The 22,899-nt window shown below is 46.6% G+C and overlaps 1 protein-coding gene and 1 pseudogene across 1 annotated transcript in view; one reads left to right on the top strand and one right to left on the bottom strand.

Moving 5' to 3' along the window:
• Window positions 1–22,899, top strand: part of LOC126418719 (transcription initiation factor TFIID subunit 13) — a 405,496-nt gene that overhangs the window by 177,777 nt on the left and 204,820 nt on the right. The gene's annotated exons all lie outside the window — the stretch shown is intronic.
• Window positions 12,234–12,351, bottom strand: LOC126421262 (5S ribosomal RNA; annotated as a pseudogene).

Genomic DNA, 22,899 nt, shown 5'->3' with positions numbered 1-22,899 from the left:
AGCAGCAATTCTACGAATGGAGTAGTAAGTTCGCAAATGGTGTGACTTCACTGGAAGATGCTCCTCGACCAGGTCAGGCAGAACGAGTTGTGACTCCACAGAACATTGCAGCAGTTGAAGCCATAGTGAAGGAAAACCGCTGAATGACATTGCAGCATGTTTACAGATTAATCATGGGTCAGCACACCACAGTGTGCATGATGTGCTCCAGTTTCACAAAGCGTCTGCAAGATGGGTGCCACGGCAGCTGACTCCTGATATGAGAGAACGACGTGTTGATGCTTGTGAAGAACTACTTCGGCGCTTTGAACGAGTAGATGATGGCTTCCTTGCAAGAATCGTTACTGGGGACGAAACCTGGGTTCACTTCCACCAACCGGAAACGAAGAGAGCGAGCAAGGAATGGCGCCATTCCTCATAACCAAAACCAAAGAATTTTCGAACAGAACCATCAGCAGGGAAGGTTATGCTGACTCTTTTGGGACGAAAAAGACGTGATTTTGGGGCTTTACATGCCTAGAGGGACCACTGTCACCAGTGCATCATACACAGATCTCCTAAAAAATCATCTGTGGCCTGCAATCAAATCAAAGCGACGTGGATTGCTGTCAGCAGGTGTCCTTTTACAACATGCCCCACACTGCCCGTACAACAGTTGCAACAATCACAGACCTGCATTTTGAGTGTCTTCCTCATCCACCATACTCACCAGACCTTGCCCCAAGTGATTTCCATATGTTTGGACTTCTCAAAGACGCAATGGGAGGAAAGAAGTTCCGTTCTGATGAAGAGGTACACCATGCGGTGCACGAGTGGTTGCGCGGACTACCAAATGAATTTTTTTCTAAAGGAATTTATGCACTTTGTAAGCGCTGGAGGACTTGCATTGAGCGTGGGAGAGATTATGTTGAAACGTGATACAGCTTTGTACCACTTCTGCACAATAAATAATATTTAAGGTTTTAATTTGACTCAGCGTCGTACTTTTGAGAATGTACAGGGACTGTTCTCGCTTAAATGCATCTATTGGTACGTAGAATTCGTGCCATGTCTACCCAGCCTTGATGCTATCTGCATTGAAACCTGCAAGTGACATACGTGGTATTCTTCAGTTTCATTGGTCCACTTCGAAGAGCGCGTTCTGAACAACAGGCATGTGTTACATTGCTCTCTATGTTCGGAAGATCAGCGCACTGTGCGTTTCCAGACCTCTAACGTCAGAAACGTTGCACGTTGTTGTTCTAATTCACGAGTCACGTAAGGGCGGCTTACGGCACATTGAGAAAGGTCATCTCTACAGTTTCCAGTGGACCGACGCAGGTACGTTACGCAGTGCAGAAACCAATACCGGGTGCGGTCTTCTGCACCTTCGACCCGGATAAGGTTCGGGGAGAAAGGACAGGACGCGATTTCCCACTCGTGGAGGGCGATGACCCCCGCTGCGGCGTGACGTCTGCGGCGGAGAGCCGCGGTCGCCTGATGAGTTTCGATTTCATTTGCAAGAAAAGCAATACGGCCGCCGGCCGCAGATGGAAACAGCGCCGAGGACCAGCGGCGCGACCCGTCTGATTCCCACCACTCGGCTGCAGCCTCTGGAGAGACACTCGGCGAAAATCCCGCCCCCTCGACGTCGGACCTCAGCGCGCACCACGAATTAACGGCCAGACAGAGTGGAGGTCCGTATTTTTACTGGAAACGAGCTTTCGAGAAGCTTTATATTCGGATCTTTGGCAGCCGCTGACTGATCCTCAATATACTCTTGAAATAACGTCGGACTAACTTCTCTTACGTATTTATCACCAAATTCGTAACAATAATCGAGTGAGGTGGCATAATCGTTGATGCAATAGACTCATATTTAAGATGAATACGTTGAAGTCCCCATTCAGCCGTCCTGGACGGTGCGGATGCAACGGGGAGTGGCTCAAGGGAGCCATGACCTCTTGAAAAGAATTAGATTGTTTGACTGATTAACTGATATACGCAGGGAGACGACAGTGCTCCTAACTCACTGTTGCCTGCACCCACACTGATCTTACTGAGCGGTTTGTCTCCCCTGTAATTCTAATAAAGCCAGACGGTACCGTTAAAAAGTAGTACGAGTAGGAGACCTACTGTTAGTTCTTTATTAGAAATTTCTTCAGGACTTAATGACCCCCTGTAATGTCCCCACAGAAAATACCCTCTACCACGCACCAATTGTCAATCAAACCATCCACATTCATTCACTTTGGAAAAGTATCTGATCTGATTTTCTCGTAACATATGAGGCGACAGCTCGACGACGCCAAAGTATTTTCTAGTGCGTTTATTCTTTGAAATAACAGAGATGCATATATGGATTCTCCATGGTTGTTAGTGTGGTGTCACCACGAGACACCACACTTGCTAGGTGGTAGCCTTTAAATCGGCCGCGGTCCGGTAGTATACGTCGGACCCGCGTGTCGCCACTGTCAGTGATCGCAGACCGAGCGCCGCCACACGGCGGGTCTAGAGAGACATCCTAGCACTCGCCCCAGTTGTACAGCCGACTTTGCTAGCGATGGTTCACTGACAAATTACGCTCTCATTTGCCGAGACGATAGTTAGCATAGCCTTCAGCTACGTCATTTGGCTACGACCTAGCAAGGCGCCATTATCATTTGCTATTTATCTTGTGATGCAAGTACCGTCAGACCGATGTTCACCAATAATGGATTAAAGTTAAGTATTCCAGAAGCTACGTACCTTTTTTGCTAGTCTCTATTCCTTTAACTGTTCCAGACCTCACGCCAGCCTGCGTGAGCTTAAACGCGTGCCTTTCGGCTACCCGTCACTGTGGACTGGCTGTCTTGCCAGTCCACAACAGTTAGAATGGTAACTAGAACAGCTTCTGGAGTATCGGTTGAGGGATTGACGAGTTTCTGAGAGATAAATATTCTGCTTTTCTTCTCGCTAAAGCGAGCCAATTAACATTTGTGCCGCTAGCGGTTTGTTTGAAGAGAGACTGTAAACGGAAAATTATTAAGACGTGGAATCACCGGGGATCTGGATATGTAATGGAGATGGATTTAATACACAATTTCCTTCATAAATAAGGTTTGTGACTTTCTTTGTTCTCGAGTGAATGGACGGATGAGTTTTTTCTGAATCATTTGATGATCACGTTGGCCCTGTAATTAGTGGGGAAGTTTCAGCTGTGTCGAAGAGAGTCTGCAATCACTGAGTCTGTGTTAAATCGTCCAAAAAGGCTTCGTACACATCTGGAATTCGCAATCTTTCGTAAAAGGAACAAATTGTCCACACGATTGATTCTCCCGACCGAATGCAGTGTTTAACAGTAATAATAAATGTAAAGATCTCTTACAGCAAGCCAGCCGCTGATTACCAAGACGAAGGACTCCACCAAAGACTCTATGTGGCTGATTTCACGTAATGAAATATTATAATAAAAACTGTACATAGATAAAGGAGAGAAAGAGAGAGAGCGAATGAAAATAGAGATAATACTAATAATCCTCCATTAGTCTAACTTTTCGCCTGTCTTATCACGGATCAGCCAACAAATGGGAGGCCCTTACTTTACTGTATAGATTTATGTGTGAAGGTGAAGGGATCTTAAAGGCAACAAATACACGTCTATACAGACAAGACATTACACAAAGTTAGCGGCTAGCTGCATTCATCATCTATTCTTAGATGAGGAGACGGCAACTTATTATCCTTAACATTTCAAAGATGTTAAACCCCATATTCTGTGTCTTTTGGCCTCCAACGCTTCGCATTGAAAGATTAAATGTGATACGGTTTTATCACTCTTATCACATACTATGCACTTAGAGACTACACACATCAAAAAAAGTTTTGCATCACCCCAGTTTCCAGAACTAGTGAAGATAGACGTTGACTGTTCAGAGATGTCACTAAACCCGCCCAAAGATGCGAAGAACCATGCATGAGCAGCGCCTAATAAGACGGAGGGGGTCCGACAGCCGATCAGTTCCAGTCATTCCATCAGGAAGGAGGTACACCGCTCGTCTTGTCTGTAGTTCAACCATGCCTAGACGGTCAATACCGCGGTTCGATAGCGTCCTCATTTTTACTTTGTGCCAGGAAGGGCTCTCAACAAGGGAAGTGTCCAGACGTCTCTGAGTGAACCAAAGCGATGTTGTTCGGTGATGCAGGAGATACAGAGAGACACAAACTGTCGATGACATGCCTCACTCAGGCCGCCCAAGGGCTACTGCTGCAGTAAGATTATCTCTCTGAGGAACCCTGACAGCAATGCCACCCATATTGAATAATGCTTTTCGTGCAGCCACAGGACGTATGACCCAAACTGTGCGCAATAGGCTGCATGATGCGCAACTTCACTCCTGACCTCCTTGGCGAGGTCCATCTTTGCAACCACGACACCATGCAGAATGGACCGCTCACGATTGGAATCACGTTTTCTTTACCGATGAGTGTTGCATATGCCTTCAACCAGACAATCGTCGGAGACGTGTTTGGAGGCAACCTGGTCAGGCTAAACGCCTTAGACACACTGTCCAGCGAGCTGAAGGTTCCCTGCTGTTTTGGGGTAGCATTATGTGGGGCTGATGTACAACGCTGGTGGTCATGGAAGGCGCCGTAAAGACTGCACGATACGTGAATACCATCCTCCGAGCGATAGTGCAACCATATCAGCAGCATATTGGCGAGGCATTCGTCTTCATGGACGACAATTCGCGCCCCCATCATGCCCATCTTGTGGATGACTTCCTTCAGAATAACGACTTCACTCGACTACAGTGGCGAGCATGTTCTCCACACATGAACCCCATCGAACATGCCTGAGATAGACTGAAAAGGGTTGTTTATGGACGACTTTACCCACCAACCACTCTGAGGGAATCGCCGTTGAGGAGTGGGACAATCTGGACCAAAAGTGCTTGATGAACTTGCGGATAGTATGCCACGACGAATACAGGCATGCATCAATGTAAGAGGACGTGCTACTGGGTATTAGAGGTACCGCTGTGTACAGCAATCTGGACCATCACCTCTGAAGGTCTCGCTGTATCGTGGTACAACATGCAATGTGTGGTTTTCATGAGCAATAAAAAGGGCGAAAATGATGTTTACGTTGATCTCTATTCCAATTTTCTGTACAGGTTCCGGAACTCTCGGACCCGAAGTGATGCAAAACTTTTTTTGATCTGTGTAATTAAACGTTACAAGTTCTCAAGGAAAAATTCCTAAATGCCTGCCACGAAGCCAAAGAAACAACTGATACATCAACAAAAATAGTGACTTTTTAAAATATGGTCACGTTTAACATGCCAATGCAAACAGATAGTCACTTGACACTTGGAAACACAATGTAAACTCAGAAGACGTATTTCTGTAACAGACTAACGTCTTCTTGTGTCATTTTTCGCTTTACTTAGTGCGCACACTTACTGTACTAACTCTCATACTACAGGTTGGAGAGCTCCAGCATGCAGCCCTTGGAGATGAGTCAGCATCGCATCGAAGCCGCGACCCACATTAACTACTGCTAGTCTGATACCGTAAGAAGCCTAGGTGTGGTTTGCTTGTGGTTTTCTGTACACGTATGAGCAAATGGAAGCAGAGTCTCCGTTTTTGCGTTAGACACGCCACAGTTACAACAGGAAAACGTAGAGAACAGAGGTTGCATGACACACACAGAACAGGTACATGTGTTGGTCGGTTTTACACTTGGACTTCATAAACATGTTTTCTAAACAAGAGCTATTTGCACGCAATAATAATAATAATAATAATTATTTTGGAATAAATTTCAGTTATCAGTTGCAATAAATTTTATTTTGCTTTACCGATTTTGACAAATTAATTTGTCATCTTCAGAAGCTTAGTTTAGCAGACAGTCAATACATTCATCATAGAAGGATGTTCAGAAATTTATATATTCCATGTGATTATTTTAAACACTGTTCGACAATTTACAGTAACTGATTTCCACCTATGTATCTGCTCAACATAGATGTGATTCAGTTATTGTAAACTGTCAAACAGCGTTTCAGATAATCACATACGACAAGGAAATTTCTGAATATACCATGGCACTATCTTCCTATGATGAAGATATTGACTGTCTGCTGAGCTAAGCTTCTGAGGATGGCAAATTAAATTGTCGAAACCGATAAAGCACAATAAAATTTATTTGCAACTGATGACTGAAAAAATAATACTATAGTTGTTGAAAATTGTAGACCTGAATAAAACAATAATAATTTAGTATTATTATTATTATTGTAACGAAGTTGGACATCGGATTCTTCTTTTCTTGTAGCTATATAATGGGTGAACCTTCACAACCCAGTGAGAAGTAAAGCAGCGTCAATTAAACTAAGATCAGAAAAGATACAAGAATGAAGTCATTAAAAAGTAACATGATAATAAAGCAGAAAAAAAACGAATTACTTCAAGATGATGTACTCTCAACTTGGTTCATCATTTGTTAGTTTGCTGAGACACGGACGTCGCTAGACTTCTTTCAAACGTTGCTAGGACACGCAAATACGTAGGTTGGAACCTAAATAGTGGCAACTATTTATTCACAACCGATGCAAAAGAGTTATATGTTTGCGCCTGTTCCTGTCCGTCAAAGTAGTCACCAGCGTTGTGTAGAACCCGTTGCCAACGATGTGGAATGCGTACTATACCGTTGGCAGAGCCTGTTCTGTTGATGGTGCGAATGGAGCGGTCTACTGCCTGTCGAATCTCTGCAACAGTTCTGAAGCGAATGCCACGAAGTGATTCCTTCATCTTCGGAATCAAATCAAAGTCACAAGGACGTAAGTCCGAGGAGTATGGTGGATGGTACAGTACTTCCCAGTCCCATCGACCGAACAGAGCAGCCACAGCTTGCGCTGTATGCGCCCGCGCATTGTCGTGCAAAATGATGGGCGGGTTGCGCAGAAAGTTTCGCCGCTTCTTTCGCGAAGCTGGTCGCAGGTGATGCTCCAAAAACGAACAGTAATACTGTGCATTGACGGTCTGCCGTGAAGGAACGTAATGCGTTAGGATAACACCATCACAGTCGTACACGAGAATCACCATAACTTTAGACCGCTCCACTCGCACCGTCAACAGAACAGGCTCTAATAACGATATACTACGCCTTCCACATTGCTGGCAGCGGGTTCTAAACAACGCTGGTGACTACTTTGAAGGACAGTAACAGGTGCAAACACGTAACCGTTTTGTATAGGTTGTGAATAGATAGTTGCCACATATAAGTTCCAACCATCGTGTTTTAGGTTAGGCTTTACCGTGACTGTTACTGACATCGTGAACGTCTTTCTGTCCTCTGAAGACTTACAAGGGAACCTCCCCATCGCACCCCCCTCAGATTTAGTTATAAGTTGGCACAGTGGATAGGCCTTGAAAAACTGAACACAGATCACTCGAGAAAACAGGAATAAGTTGTGTGGAACTATGAAAAAAATAAGCAAAATATACAAGCTGAGTAGTCCATGCGCAAGATAGGCAATACGAATGATACTGTAAGCGCAGGAGCGCCGTGGTCCCGTGGTTAGCGTGAGTAGCTGCGGACCGAGAGGTCCTTGGTTCAAGTCTTCCCTCGAGTTTAATTTTTTTATTTTCAGACAATTATTTTGCGAAGCTGCACAGGTACACAAAAAAGTATTGTTTACGCGATCGTGTGTCAATTATCAAAGTTCAGGCACTCACACATAATCAACTTCGCTCTCCAAAATTCCAGGACATGTCGCTACGCTTTATCGCAAGCCAATAGCCCTGTTGCCTGAAAGGAGGAGGAGGTAGAGGAGGAGGATCAAGACGGCTTAGTTCGATATTGAGGTGACTGTGTTGTTAAGAATAACGATGTAATGTTCCTCCGGACATACACGCATCCCCGAAGGTGCATTCCATCGTTCTTCTCAACAACACAGTCACATCAATATCGTATTTATCCGCCGAGATCAGGCAACGACTTCAATTAAAATGTCCTCCTCTGGCCGGCCGAAGTGGCCGTGCGGTTAAAGGCGCGGCAGTCTGGAACCGCAAGACCGCTACGGCCGCAGGTTCGAATCCTGCCTCGGGCATGGATGTTTGTGATGCCCTTAGGTTAGTTAGGTTTAACTAGTCCTAAGTTCTAGGGGACTAATGACCTCAGCAGTTGAGTCCCATAGTGCTCAGAGTCATTTGAACCATTTTTTGTCCTCCTCTGTATGGGAATTACATAATGTGCGTAGGAGAGCAGGTTCTGACGCAGGAACGACAACATACGGAAGTTTGGCTCTGGCCGAGAGTCGTTAATTGACAGCCAAAGCGGTTAAGGCGACCGCTCGCGTAAAGCGGGTAATTCTGGTTCGAGTCCCGGTCCAGCATAAGTTTTCACTGTCGTCATTTCCTTATTCGCCTCATCGAGTGTTATTATTATTCATCAAAGTAATGTAGAGGTTGAACCGTGATTTATTTTCAAAGAATATTCTTAAGAATTTATTTTATTTACTAGCGATTCATCAAGAACATTAACACATTTAATTACACTATGTAAGCATGGAAGTAGTTGCCAGGGAGTAACTGATGAAATCATAAGCAAATTCCTTTTAACAAATGGGAATTTTATTCACTTTAATAGTGCCCAAAAGTATTTTTTAAAAGAAACAGATTTACAACTAGAATCAGAAAGCACCCTCTAAATATCAAAGTTACAATTTATTCAGAGGCAGAAAGAAACAAGTTTTGACTGTATGAGCTTTCGGGCAGAGAACCTTGCCGCTCCCTTTTGACACGGCCGTAGTTACCACCGCTCACAACAGCCTCTGAAAGACTACACTGGTGCAAATCTGCAACACACCAGGTAACTTTAAACTAAGAGTTTTAACAATTTACACAAGCACACAAACTATGCTCCCCCCGTAGAAGGGATGGAAATGGTACAAAACACTAACAATTAAAATATTAACCTTGCCACCGAAGGTGCAACTTGATTTTAACTTCTAAGAAAAGTCTTACGGTGAAAGGGTGGCAACTTTATATACTAAAATGATCGTTTAAATAAAAGCCCATGAAATGCAATCTTATATAAAATTCTACACGGTTGGCCAGACAATAGTTAAGATGCTTTACTGTACACAGATACCGCCTCTCAAGATCACAGGCAATAATATCAAAGTTTCCTAAGATCGAAACATATTTCAGGTACTACGCCGTTACACTCCAAGCAATAAATTCGACCAACATGACAGAGGCAGCTACTAACGTACGGTACATTGATAGGGAGATTATCGAACAACCCGAACCGCAGGTTGCTCTAACCCGCCACTACTCCACATGGGAAAAACGGATCACCCAATTTACAAACAACGATCTTCCCGTGGGTGGGCAAACGGAGAAGAATGGTGAGACGACCCCAAAGCAAAACGGCTGGTGACCTCAACAAGAAAACAAGTAGAATTTAACAAGAGTAAATCAAACAACATATCACCAATCACTTAACTTCTAATAAACTGCGATTTCTCGAGAAGACCTGGCGCAGCACCCCCCAAATCGCTCTCCCGAACCGTCCGCTGCTAGCCTCTTCAACGGATGCAGGAAGGCGCGCCGATCTTCCGTCTCACGGCGTCGCAACTCGCACCGGCCAGACCGATGTCGTGGGTTGACTCCTGTTGCTCTCGTGTCGACCGCGAAGTCACTACCCCTCGCTATACGCCGCGACTCACTGGACTCACGTGGCGATCTCACATGCGCCGACGCACAAGTCATCTTGTGTCTGAGTGCGCGACCGACCAACCGATCGATCCAACCGCCAATGACCATTGCTGAGCAAACTCGAGTAGACTGGCAGCCTAACGCGCAGACTCAGACGCAGGAACTAAGCCCCGACCGGGTGACCACTCGCTGAGTTATCTTACTGGCGGAGTGGAAAGACTATCATTTTGCCGGCTTTAAAGGTTGATCCGAACGACAGACATACTAGCACTCCGAACGACAGACAGATACTAATTGCCTAACAAATGCGGACGAGAGACAGACTAGCAAGATGGGGACGAGAGACTGACCCAGACTGACCGACTGGCGAGCTCATAGCGCCCCTTAAATGCACGTAAACAGGCAACCTTTCCCCTTTCCCATCAGAGGGAGACACCAAAGCTGTGATTGCCACAGCGGCGCCTCCGCCAGAAACGGAGGGCGACTGCTTCACCTACGCGCTGCGGCGCGCTCTTCAAAACAGCAATTTTTACCACTGCTCAGAGGTATGGAGATGGTATCTTCAGAAATACAGTGCTAAGTGTAACGTTCACCTACGTTGCTTGCCAGGGAGAGAACACTGTACCTGACAACAGTATAGCGCCTGCAGCAATAGCTACGAGGAAATCGCAATGGCCACTGAATAGTGTCCGGAAGTATAATAGTGCGGTGTGGGATTACTGTGCAACGAGCAATGGCGACTGTTGTTACGCAACGTAAATGTCTGGAGGGGCATGAGAGGACGGTGTACTCCCTCCAGAGGCGCCTTCTCAAAGGTTGATGGCCAGAGCCCACGCGGAAGCGCCGTTCAAGAGGGCCATTACGGAGCGCTGGTCATCAGTTATTGCTGAGGGAGCAGCACAGTAATGGCCGTAACTGGCCCACAGAAGCGCCGAGGACGCGGCAGTTACACCGGCGGAGAATGGCGCTGGGGCTCTGGCACGCAATCTCGCCACAGCCGCGCAAAAAGGGCTCGGCCGAATACGTGGGAACAGGTGCTGGGCCGCGATGTAACGGCATTTCCGCCGTAGCAGTTTGTCCGGAACTCCCCATTACAGGTCACCGTATTTTATTTCTGCTGGTGGTTGTGTAAGATGTTAGCCTGTGGCTCTAACCTTTCACCAGACTCTGCGACTGCCAACTCTTACCTATTAATTCGACCGGACCTGTAAATTCCGGTCTATTTTCATAGTTGTTCACGTACTGGTTAGGATACTGGATTAAGGCTCGTCCATTGATTCGGAACAAGTTTTTGCGGATGTTTTCCTTGGCTATCGGGCGAATGCCAGAACTGGAAGTCCCCCACTCACAGCCTGTTAGGACATTTGGCTGAAAACAACAAAGTTCTACAAAAGCCCGTCCAGCTCTCATAGCCGGCCGCTGTGGCCGAGCGGTTCTAGGCGCTTCAAGCTGGAAGCGCGGGGCCGGTACGGTCGCAGGTTCGAATCCTACCTCGGACATGGATGTGTGTGATGTCCTTAAGTTAGTTAGGCTTAAGTAGTTCTAAGTTCTAGGGAACTGCTGACCTCAGATGTTAAGTCCCATAGTGCCCAGAGTCATTTTTGAACCAGCTCTGATAAATAGGGCATAATAATAATAATACGAGGGTTGGAACTTAAATAGTGGTTCAAATGGCTCTGAGCACTATGGGACTCAATATCTGAGGTCATCAGTCCCCTAGAACTTAAAACTACTTAAACCTAAATAACGTAAGGATATCACACACATCCATGCCCGAGGCAGGATTCGAACCTGCGACTGTAGCGGTCGCGCGGTTCCAGACTGTAGCGCCTAGAACCGCACGGTTTAAGTTCCAACCAATGTATAATAATAATAATAATAATAATAATAATAATAATGATAATAATAGGAGAACGAGATTGGTGTTTAAAGTCCTGTCGACAACTACGTCATTAGAGATGGGGCACAAGCTCGGATTAGGGAGCGATGGAGAAGGAAAGCGGCCGTGCCCTTTTGAAAGAATCATCCCGGAATTTGCCTTAAGTGATTTAGCCTTTCGGAAGAACCATACCGGCCGGATTTGCCTTAAGCGATTTAGCCCTTTCGAAAGAACCATCCTGGCATTTGCTTTAAGCGATTCAGCATAATCACCGAAAACCTAGATCAGGATGGCCGGATGCAGGTTTGAACTGTCGTCCTCGCGAATGCGAATCCAGTGTGCTAACGACTGCGCTACCACGCTCTGTCAGTAAGTAATAATAATAACAGTAACAAAAATTATAATAATAGAGTAAGACAGGGTAATGGACTCTACACTCTACCCACTCCTGTTTAGTCTAGTATTCGGTATTTAGTCTAGTAGTCGGTAGCATCGTCAAACAGCTCCGTCCAAATAGGTCTTGGAAGACCGAACGGTACCGACCGACCACAGTGTCATCCTCAGCCCACCCGCTCTCCCGGCTGCTGTCAGTTTTCGCGAGCGGTGCCGCTACCTCGCAGTCAAGTAGCTCCTCGGTTTGTCTCACAAGGGCTGAGTGCACCCCGCTTGCCAACAGCGCTCGGCAGACCGGATGGTCACCCAACCAAGTGCTAGCCCAGCCCGACAGCGCTTAACTTCGGTGAGCTGACGGGAACCGATATTACCACTGCGGCAAGGCCGTTGGCAAAGGAAGAAATACACTCCTGGAAATTGAAATAAGAACACCGTGAATTCATTGTCCCAGGAAGAGGAAACTTTATTGACACATTCCTGGGGTCAGATACATCACATGATCACACTGACAGAACCACAGCCACATAGACACAGGCAACAGAGCATGCACAATGTCGGCACTAGTACAGTGTATATCCACCTTTCGCAGCAATGCAGGCTGCTATTCTCCCATGGAGACGATCGTAGAGATGCTGGATGTAGTCCTGTGGAACGGCTTGCCATGCCATTTCCACCTGGCGCCTCAGTTGGACCAGCGTTCGTGCTGGACGTGCAGACCGCGTGAGACGACGCTTCATCCAGTCCCAAACATGCTCAATGGGGGACAGATCCGGAGATCTTGCTGGCCAGGATAGTTGACTTACACCTTCTAGAGCACGTTGGGTGGCACGGGATACATGCGGACGTGCATTGTCCTGTTGGAACAGCAAGTTCCCTTGCCGGTCTAGGAATGGTAGAACGATGGGTTCGATGACGGTTTGGATGTACCGTGCACTATTCAGTGTCCCCTCGACGATCACCAGTGGTGTACGGCCAGTGTAGGAGATCGCTCCCCACACCATGATGCCGGGTGTTGGCCCTGTGTGCCTCGGTCGTATGCAGTCCTGATTGTGGCGCTCACCTGCACGGCGCCAAACACGCATACGACCATCATTGGCACCAAGGCAGAAGCGACTCTCATCGCTGAAGACGACACGTCTCCATTCGTCCTTCCATTCACGCCTGTCGCGACACCACTGGAGGCGGGCTGCACGATGTTGGGGCGTGAGCGGAAGACGGCCTAACGGTGTGCGGGACCGTAGCCCAGCTTCATGGAGACGGTTGCGAATGGTCCTCGCCGATACCCCAGGAGCGACAGTGTCCCTAATTTGCTGGGAAGTGGCGGTGCGGTCCCCTACGGCACTGCGTAGGATCCTACGGTCTTGGCGTGCATCCGTGCGTCGCTGCGGTCCGGTCCCAGGTCGACGGGCACGTGCACCTTCCGCCGACCACTGGCGACAACATCGATGTACTGTGGAGACCTCACGCCCCACGTGTTGAGCAGTTCGGCGGTACGTCCACCCGGCCTCCCGCATGCCCACTATACGCCCTCGCTCAAAGTCCGTCGACTGCACATACGGTTCACGTCCACGCTGTCGCGGCATGCTACCAGTGTTAAAGACTGCGATGGAGCTCCGTATGCCACGGCAAACTGGCTGTCACTGACGGCGGCGGTGCACAAATGCTGCGCAGCTAGCGCCATTCGACGGCCAACACCGCGGTTCCTGGTGTGTCCGCTGTGCCGTGCGTGTGATCATTGCTTGTACAGCCCTCTCTCAGTGTCCGGAGCAAGTATGGTGGATCTGACACACCGGTGTCAATGTGTTCTTTTTTCCATTTCCAGGAGTGTACATGGAATAAGAATGGGACTAAAGGTGAGTCAACATGAAGAGCCTTTCTTTAATTGATGACATAGCAATAGTCACGCAGGCTCGCGAGGCTTCGTGAGACCGCCATCGAGACCAGACCCCAGAGCCCGTACGAGAAAACACAACACACAGACTCCAAGAGTCCACACGTGGCATCACTTGCAATCAAATATGGCAACATCACACAAGTTAAAAACTTCAGGCATCTTGGTGAAATTATTGGAAACACTAGTAACGAAAGAGCAGCTAAAAAAACTCGTACTGCGTGAAGCTACAAAGTTACCTGAATAAGTGCAACACGAAATATGACTGTCCATCAAAACCAAGCTTTATCCCTACCACACCGTCGTCTTACAGGAGTAGTCTACGCAACGGAGACATGTTGTGTGTGTGTGGGGGGGGGGGGGGGGGGTTGCGCGTGCGCATTCTTGGATCTTATGGCGCTCAACGGCGAGGTTACCACCGCCCTAATCATCATTCAAACAAACGAATGTGGATAAAGTTTCTAAAATTGTTGCACGCAGTGATGAGGAAATCATTAAAATGACACTCATTCACTCACTCCCACCTCATTCGCGTTGAGCCACGCAATCACTATCACATATGCCTGAGGCCAGCTGAGAAAGGCTGGAAGGTGCTGTAGCTGCGATAAAGGCAAAAGTAAAACCATAGAAAAACAGAAGGAAATGTGACTGACTGACCACATACAAAAAGCATGGGCGAGCCACTCACCCTGTTCACAAATTAAGAACATCTCCCAAAAATTTTACCAAAGAAGTTGTATACATCACAAAACCTTAAGACTCTGCCGGCCGCGGTGGTCTAGCGGTTCTAGGCGCTCAGTCCGGAGCCGCGCGACTGCTACGGTCGCAGGTTCGATTCCTGCCTTGGACATGGATGTGTGTGATGTCCTTAGGTTAGTTAGGTTTAAGTAGTTCTAAGTTCTAGGGGACTGATAACCATAGATGTTAAGTCCCATAGTGCTCAGAGCCATCTGAACCATTTTGAACCTTAAGACTCTCACCAGATTCATGTGAACGTTAACTAAAATAGATGGCACACCTGTCGGCTAATTTGCTAGCGCCCTCTAGTCAGAAAAATAAAACACAGTCTAATAAGATGCGCCGCACAGTGATCTGTGCGCCACAAGCGCCACACACTGGAAGGTCCTCTCGCCGGAGCCAGAAGCCGTGCACCGTAGGGCTGTGGCCTATCAGAAGACGAGTAAGGAGAAACTCGTCTCGTCTCCGTGGCTAGTAGAAGGTACACCTCTGCTGCGTTGTACGCTTTACTAGACGGAGCTTATTGTCTGTCACTTCCAACCACTCATCTTCCCATCGCCGAGTGACTGCCTCAGCAGCGACACGAGAGCATGCAGGAGGATGGCACGCTGAAATAACTGAGGACCAAGTCACGCCTCTTTGGCTGCTACATCCGCCCTTTCGCTCCCCGCAATACCCATGTGCGCTGGAAACTCCCTCCCCCAGCAGGAGGAGGACGTCCTGGATATCCTAGACTCCTTTAATAGCTGGATACAAGCGCTACAGACACTGAAGGCCACTCAGGGTGTCGGAACAGACGAGGAATTTAGCAGGCAGGGCACATCTCATCTGCCCCAGCGTCTTCAAGGTCGCAGATATTTGATATCGAGTGAAGTGAACTCTTGAGGCAACGGAATATTGAGGTCAAGATCTGGGAAAACAACGAACAACCAACAGAGTCCCCCTATATAGATCTGTACGTGAAGATAGCTACAAAGTGTGGTACCTACTTAAAATGTCGTAAAATATCGCTTTAAAAACAGAATCAGGAGTGTAATCTCTCCTGTACTGTAGTAAATCTAAAACTACTCTGGGCCTCTGCAGTAACCATGGTGGCAGGCTGTTAAAACATCGTATTTGGGCCTGTGCATGCTCCACACCAAGGGACTTCAGCATACATTTCGCACGGAGACGCTTTCAGTAACTACAAACGTCAAAGAAATCGAGAAAACAGAACGAAAAATACTGACAAAAATACATGGACTCAATATTCAAGCTGGTATCCGTGTGCGTAGAAGCTCAGAAGAACTGTATTCGCTGACTAAGCGGTTCAACTCAGTTGCAAGGAAAAGGCATAAGAAATTCTACTGTCCCATAGCACGAATGGACGACTCTAGCTTGACCGAGAAAATCTTCCACACCACCAACGAAATCCGACAATCCAAAATACGGTGCCTGGTAGACACCCAAAGTGGCCTCACAGAAATCTGTATTGACCTGCTGTCAACTACACGGAGTACATACGAGGGTTGTCCAGAAAGTAAGTTCCGACGGTCGCGAAATGGAGACCACAGTGAAAACCAGAAACGTTTTATTTGCAACAGTTAGGTACACCTTCCACATACTTCTCTACATAGTCGCCGCTCCAACTTCGAGTGTTGTCGTAATGTTGTATCAACCCTCCAATATCCTCGTCATAGAAAGCAGCCACCTGTGCTTTCGGCCAGTTATCTGCACTGGTCTGCAGTTCGTTGTCTGTGGAAAAATTTTGTTTTCACAGCCAGCGGTTCTTGTGAGCGGAGATGAGACTCATGGGGAGCCAATTACGGACTGTATTGTGGGTGATCAAATACCTCTCATCGGAAACGCTGCAGGAGCGTCTTCATTGCCCCTGCAGCGTGCGACCGAGAATTGGCATGAAGAAGGAACTGCTCGACAGTTGTGTTATGTGGGCTGCATGACACAGGCGAAATCTCTAACCAGGCCCTCATACTTGACCGCAGACACTATTCCCTACGCATCTTTGCGTGTTCAATGTTCACTCAAAACTGAAAAGAGCGACGCGAACCGATCGACGGGCATACTAGAGACACTGCCCAACATATCTGTGCAAAGCTTTACCGGATTTTCCCAGTGGTTTCCATTTTGCGACCGATCGGAACCTACTTTCTGGACAACACTCGTATATGCAGAAACTTAATACACGTAACTCCATATCAGAAAATTCAACAGGAAGGAGTTTGAAACTTCAAAAACAAAAAATGCAAAAAACAAAATGTCATTTCAAATATATTCTGAACAGTTTGAGATATCGTCATTCTGATGTTAACCACACGAATTTTAAGGAAGTCCTCGCCAAATGACACACTGTTTCGGCTAGCGATTTTAATTACAAAGATATTGATATCAACTTCGCTTTTTCTCTTTTTTTAATGGATCAATACTGTTTCTTGTTCATTTCATGAATTAGGCTTTTATATATGTTTTGTTTCCTCAAATATTATCCACAGCACACGGGGAGGGTCTTGGGGCGAACAAGCAATGAAGCGGAGGTCTGCAAGAAAAGAAGCTGTTGACGGACATTCCTGGCTGTGTGCCAGATGCACACATCCTCACCCGTTCGCCTCACAGTTCATTGCAACAAACATGGACTGTCTCCAATGGTTAGAGTGAAAGACCGCGCTACCTGACAAATGGTTGAAACTGGTAACATCTGTATACATTTTCATCTCTCCTGGCATAAAGGGGACATTATCGCAGAAACATTAAAATGTGGAGTAATAAAACTGGGAAATATATGGTAAAGATTTTTTATAATGTCATAAGCATATATTGTCATACAGTGAATTTCTAACACACCCACCGATCGAGGTGGCGCAATGGTTAGCGCACTGGACTCGCATTCGGGAGGACGACAGTTCAATCCCACGTCTGGCCATCCTGATTTAGGTTTTCAGTGATTTCCCTAAATCGCTTCAGGCAAATGCTGGGATCGTTCCTTTGAAAGGGCATGGCCGACTTCCTTCCCCGTCCTTGATGACCTCGCAGTTTGGTCTTCTCCCCCAAATCAACCCAATCCCTCTAACTCAATACAATACACTAGCAACATACTACCACAAGAAGCGTAGTTATAATTTGTTAATACACTAACGTAACATAGCTGGATAGTAGACCTATCCTTATTTTGTACATCTTTTTCACCCCCCACACTTTCATTGGCAGGTGGTTCTTACTCCACAGTGGTTCTTTCCAGAGAGCGAGTCGGATGTGTACCTAGTTTGTTTGAAATCGATCCAGTGGTTTAGGGAAATATGTGGAACATACATACATTGTACATATGGATTATTTATAAAGAAGATTCTATAGAACCAAACATTCTAGAGAAGGTAACTATCACTATAGACGTAACATATTTTTACTCGAAAATTCCATTCCCATAATTAGTACGGAAAATGTACTTGCATTTTACAGACCTGAATGAAAATGCCCAACGATAATGGAATGAATCTGGCAAAATATCTTAGGGGATTAAAAAGAATAGTAGTTGATATAGCAGGCGGACCTGGATTGGAATAAGTTAAATAATGTTTTACAGAACGTCAGGAAAGTGATTATTATTTAATATTAACTGCCATATTCTCTCAAGCACAAACAGAAAATTCAGTTAATTTAGTAACAGCATGAAGGAAGTGTATTACTCCAAAATCACAATCACAAACCAAATAAGAGTATCTGCTTAAGAATTCCGGTTTTTTCGGTTTTTTATAGCTGCTTATTGTACGTTGATGGCCGCAGAAATGAAAGATTAATACCTTGAAGGACAAAGAAGTCGACGGACACGTTTCGGAAACGAATGGTGGTATTCCAGCCGTGTTGCACCGCGCTGTAGTGCCCAGAACAGGACCATAGCACGCAACTTGGTGTTCCTAGCGAAGAACCTACAAGGAGTGCTGCTAACACGGCGGTTCCAGGGGCCATTATGGGCGTTAACAAGCTGCACGCAACACGCACGTCCGCGCGACCTTTCCTCAGAGCTCCAGTGCTCTGCCAACACGTAACGAGCAAAATCCGCTCGTTATGACGAACACACTGCAAGTTCCTCCATCCTGTACGGCAGACAGGTCCTTTTTATCTTTCGCTCAGCTTACACGTAAGCCTCGGTTTGAAAACGCATGACAAAGAGCCGTTTCTTTTCTCATAACGTAAGTGACCAGGCTTGATTCTACAGGATAGTCACAAACAGTCTGAAGCGTTTGGAAGGCTGTTGCAGGGTAGAGTGTACTGAGAAATAACTGTTAAGTGAAAAAGTTAGATACTTTGCGCCGTTTCCGAGTTAATTAGCATTGAAGTTAGCCAATCAGGCCGTAGTGCGAGCAGACTCAAGAGGCACTCAGAGACGGTTTCGCCAAACATGTTCTTAGTTTGGTTCCTAAAACCGAACAAGAGAGCGATACAAAAATTGGACATGGGACGGTAGTAAGTGTCGAACCCTAGCCACAAGCGCAGCAGTCTCGTGCGGTATCATGTACGTAATGAGAGCATCTAACACTAATTGTGGCTGCTGGTGCATTCGAATTTGTGCACGCGATTGGCTAACTTCAATGCCAATTAACTCGGACGACTCAACGCACCGAATTTTTTTCTTAACAGTTATTCCTCAGCACAACCTACCCTGCAACACCCTTACAAACTTTTCAGACTGTTCCCTCACCAACCTGTAAACTAAATGATATAATGTCCTCGGAAGATGATCTACACTGAAGAGCCAAAGAAACTAGTACACCCGCCTAATATCGTGTAGCGCCCCTGCGAGCACGCAGAAGTGTCACAACACGACGTGTCATGGACTCGACTAATGTCTGAAGTACTGCTGCAGGGCTGTCTATAAATCCGTAAGAGCACGACGCGATGGAGATCTCTTCTGAACAGCATGTTGCAAGGCATCCCAAATATGCTCAATAATATTCATGCCTGGGGAGTTTGGTGGCCAGCGGAAATGTTTAAACTCAGAAGAGGATTCCTGGAGCCACTCTGCAGCAATTATGGACGTGTGTGGTGTCGCATTGTCCTGCTGGAATTACCCAAGCCTGTCGAAATGCACAATGCACATGAATGGATGCAGGTGATCAGACAGGATGCTTACGTACGTGTCACCTGTCAGAGTCGCATCTAGACGAATCAGGGTCCCCTATCACTCCACCTGCGCACGCCCCACACCATTATAGAGCCTCCACCTGCTGACACACAAGCTCCATGGATTTATGACGTTGTCTCCATAACCGTACAAGTCCATTCATTCGATACTATTTGAAACGAGACTCGTCTGATCAGGCAACATGTTTCCAGTTACCAACAGTCCGACGTCGGTGTTGACGAGCCCAGGCGAGGCGTAAAGCTTTGTGTCGTGCAGTCATCAAGAGTACACGAGTGGGAATTCGGCTCCGAAAGCCCATATCGATGATGTTTCGTTTTATGGTTCGCACGCTGACACTTGTTGATGGCCCAGCACTGAAATTTGCAGCAATTTGCGGAAGGGTTCACTTCTGTCACGTTGAACGATTCTCTTCTGTCGTCGTTGGTCCCGTTCTTGCAGGATCTTTTTCCGGCCGCAGCGATGTCGGAGATTTGATGCTTTACCGGATTCCTGATATTCACGATACACACTTGAAGTGGTCGTACGGGAAAATCCCCACTTCATCGCTACCTCGGAGATGCTGCGTCCCATCGCTCGTGCGCCGACTATAACACCACGTTCAAACTCACTTAAATCTTGACAACCTGTCATTGTAGCAGCAGTAACCGATCTAACAACTGCGCCCTCCAGTTGTTTGCCTTATATAGGCATTGCTGTCCGCAGCGCCGTATTCTGCCTGTTTATCTCTGTATTTGAATACGCATGTCTATACCAGTTCCTTTGGCGCTTCATTGTAGTTAGTGAGTTGTCATGAATACCACTGATCAGCATATTCATTTTCGTAGCTGCGATAGATGAAATGGCGGAACATCATGCTAGTACAATTTAAGACGTAATATTTCTCTCAACATAACTACCACGTGCACTCCACTTACAGGTGGTCCGCTGAGACATTTCTGAAAAATGCCAGGCAGTTTCCTTAAATGAGACTATGAACCATTCCCATCTCAGTACTACGCCAACGGATGTAGTCTCTGACTACTATCACTAACGAGAAGCTAACTTAAAAGCAGACGTTCCTTCAAGTTATTTGTTGTACCCGAAAGGCAAGTCCAAGAATTCTCGATGTGTTCCGAATCCTTTGTTTCTTGTGTCTATATAAGACTGCATTTCCTAAAACAAACAATAAAAACTGCCTTTAAGTCACGACAGTAATACCACTGTCAACGAACTGTGTATCAGTTAAGCTTTCATTTGCCTGACGCTGCACCTTTATGCCTAAAATGTGAAGCCTTTATTTGACACTGATATCCTGTTGTTAATGCTGTAATATCTCCTAAACTACGTATCGAATTCGTGAAGTCAATGTCCATTGAATTTATGGAGACTTTTGTTGTATAGACTTTAGGCCCGCGGCCTAAGATATGTTTTCTAATATCAGTGTAACAAAAAATCAACAAGAACGCGTATCCCGTCCGTGAAAGCCAGCATTGTATGACCCGTTGAGTAAGTCTCCTTCAGATGCGAGGTACCAGCAATAGCAGCACATAAGAGTATCTAGCACAGATGAAGTGTCTTGAACAGAACATACTAGGGTGGAGAACTGCATCAAACGGGTCTTCTGACTAAAGATCGTGACATATAGTCCATAACAAGTGCAAGAATAATATCCGGCAAGGTTCAAGAATAAAGTTTTATAGAACTACATTCGACCCGACTCCTTTCGAGTGGCAATGACAACTGGCTCAAAATAGGAACTTTAACTCGATATCAGTGTGACCATGAGTACTCACTGTACTCACAGCGTGACCGACTGCCACACAAACAGAGTTCCGTAGGGACCTTACTTTTGGTATTACCCTCGTAAATTTCTCTTGATACTCCACAGGATCGGATAAGTGGTACTGAGCCAAATGGCTTTCCGACGTGAAGAAATACTGCATCTAGCTGACACTTAGGGAGCAGATTAATCAGGTTCACAGCATCGAGTGTACTCCGGCCACAGTAATTACGCTATCGACGGCGGCGCGACAGGCCGTTAAGCATCTGTTGGCCGGCGCACCCGCCGTCCAGTGGCCAGCAGGTACTGCGCGTGCGCGCAGCCATGGCCGCTAATGACGTGGCGCAGGTGGATGCAGGTATCTGCCACTTGCCGCAGCGGCTCGGGCTTCGTTAGCGCGGGCCGCGCTGCCTGTTGCTGCGGAGACTTAACAAGCCGAGTGCCAACTCTGGCCGGGACCGGGGGTTACGCTAATCAGCGAGGAGGGCCGGCAATTACGGCGGCGGCGAGCTGCAGGCGGGGCAGAGTGCAGAGTGCACGGGTTAGCGACGCGCTCCGAAAACCACCGCTAAACAAACACTACTGTGCATCCGCGCCTGTGCTGAAACACTGCGTCCCGAAAATGGCAAAGAAATTCGAAGAAAATTTACAAGCTTTGTTTAACTCTTTGAAGGGTGGGCATCATTGAAACGTAACACTTATGTAGACGCTTTTAAAAGGGTGGTGGACACTTTTTCTTTTCTTTATCGTCGCCTTGTCCCACGTCAAGTAGGGTCGGCGTTGCTCTTCTGGATCCTTCTCTTCCATAGTACTCTATCCATTGCCTCTTCCTTCTTCCATCCTTTCTCCCTTAGGTCCCCGTATATCTTAACCTTCCACCTCATCTTCGGTCTTCCTCTCCTTCTCGCTCCTTCAATCTTTATATCTTCAACTCTGTTTCCGATATACTCTTCCCCTTTTCTCTGTAAGTGTCTGTACCACCTTAGTCTGCTCTCTTGTATCTTCTTCCCCATGGGTCCCACCTTCACACCTCCTCTAACAAATTCATTTCTAATCCTGTCCTTCCTTGTTACCCCACACATCCACCTCAGCATCCTCATTTTCGCCTCTTCCATCTTCCTTTCCTGGGCTACTGTGATTGGCTATGTCTCTGCCCCGTATATCATAGCTGGCCTTACCACCGACTTCTACACTTTCCCTTTCAACCCAATGCTCACCTTCTTGTCACACAACACTCCACTCATTTTCCTCCAATTGCTCCAACCGGAATTTATTCGGTATTGTATCTCACTTTCCAGTCCTCCGTCCCTCTGTGTGTACGCTCCCAGGTATTTAAATTTGCAGACCGATTTCAGCTCATCATCCTGGATCTTGCAAGACCTCATCTGCATATCCTTCAGTGCTAAATATTCTGACTT

The sequence above is a fragment of the Schistocerca serialis genome, chromosome 1, assembly GCF_023864345.2.
Source record: "Schistocerca serialis cubense isolate TAMUIC-IGC-003099 chromosome 1, iqSchSeri2.2, whole genome shotgun sequence".
Lineage (NCBI taxonomy): Eukaryota > Metazoa > Arthropoda > Insecta > Orthoptera > Acrididae > Schistocerca > Schistocerca serialis.
Note: the sequence above shows the minus strand (reverse complement) of the source record. Positions and strands in the feature narration are given on the sequence as shown.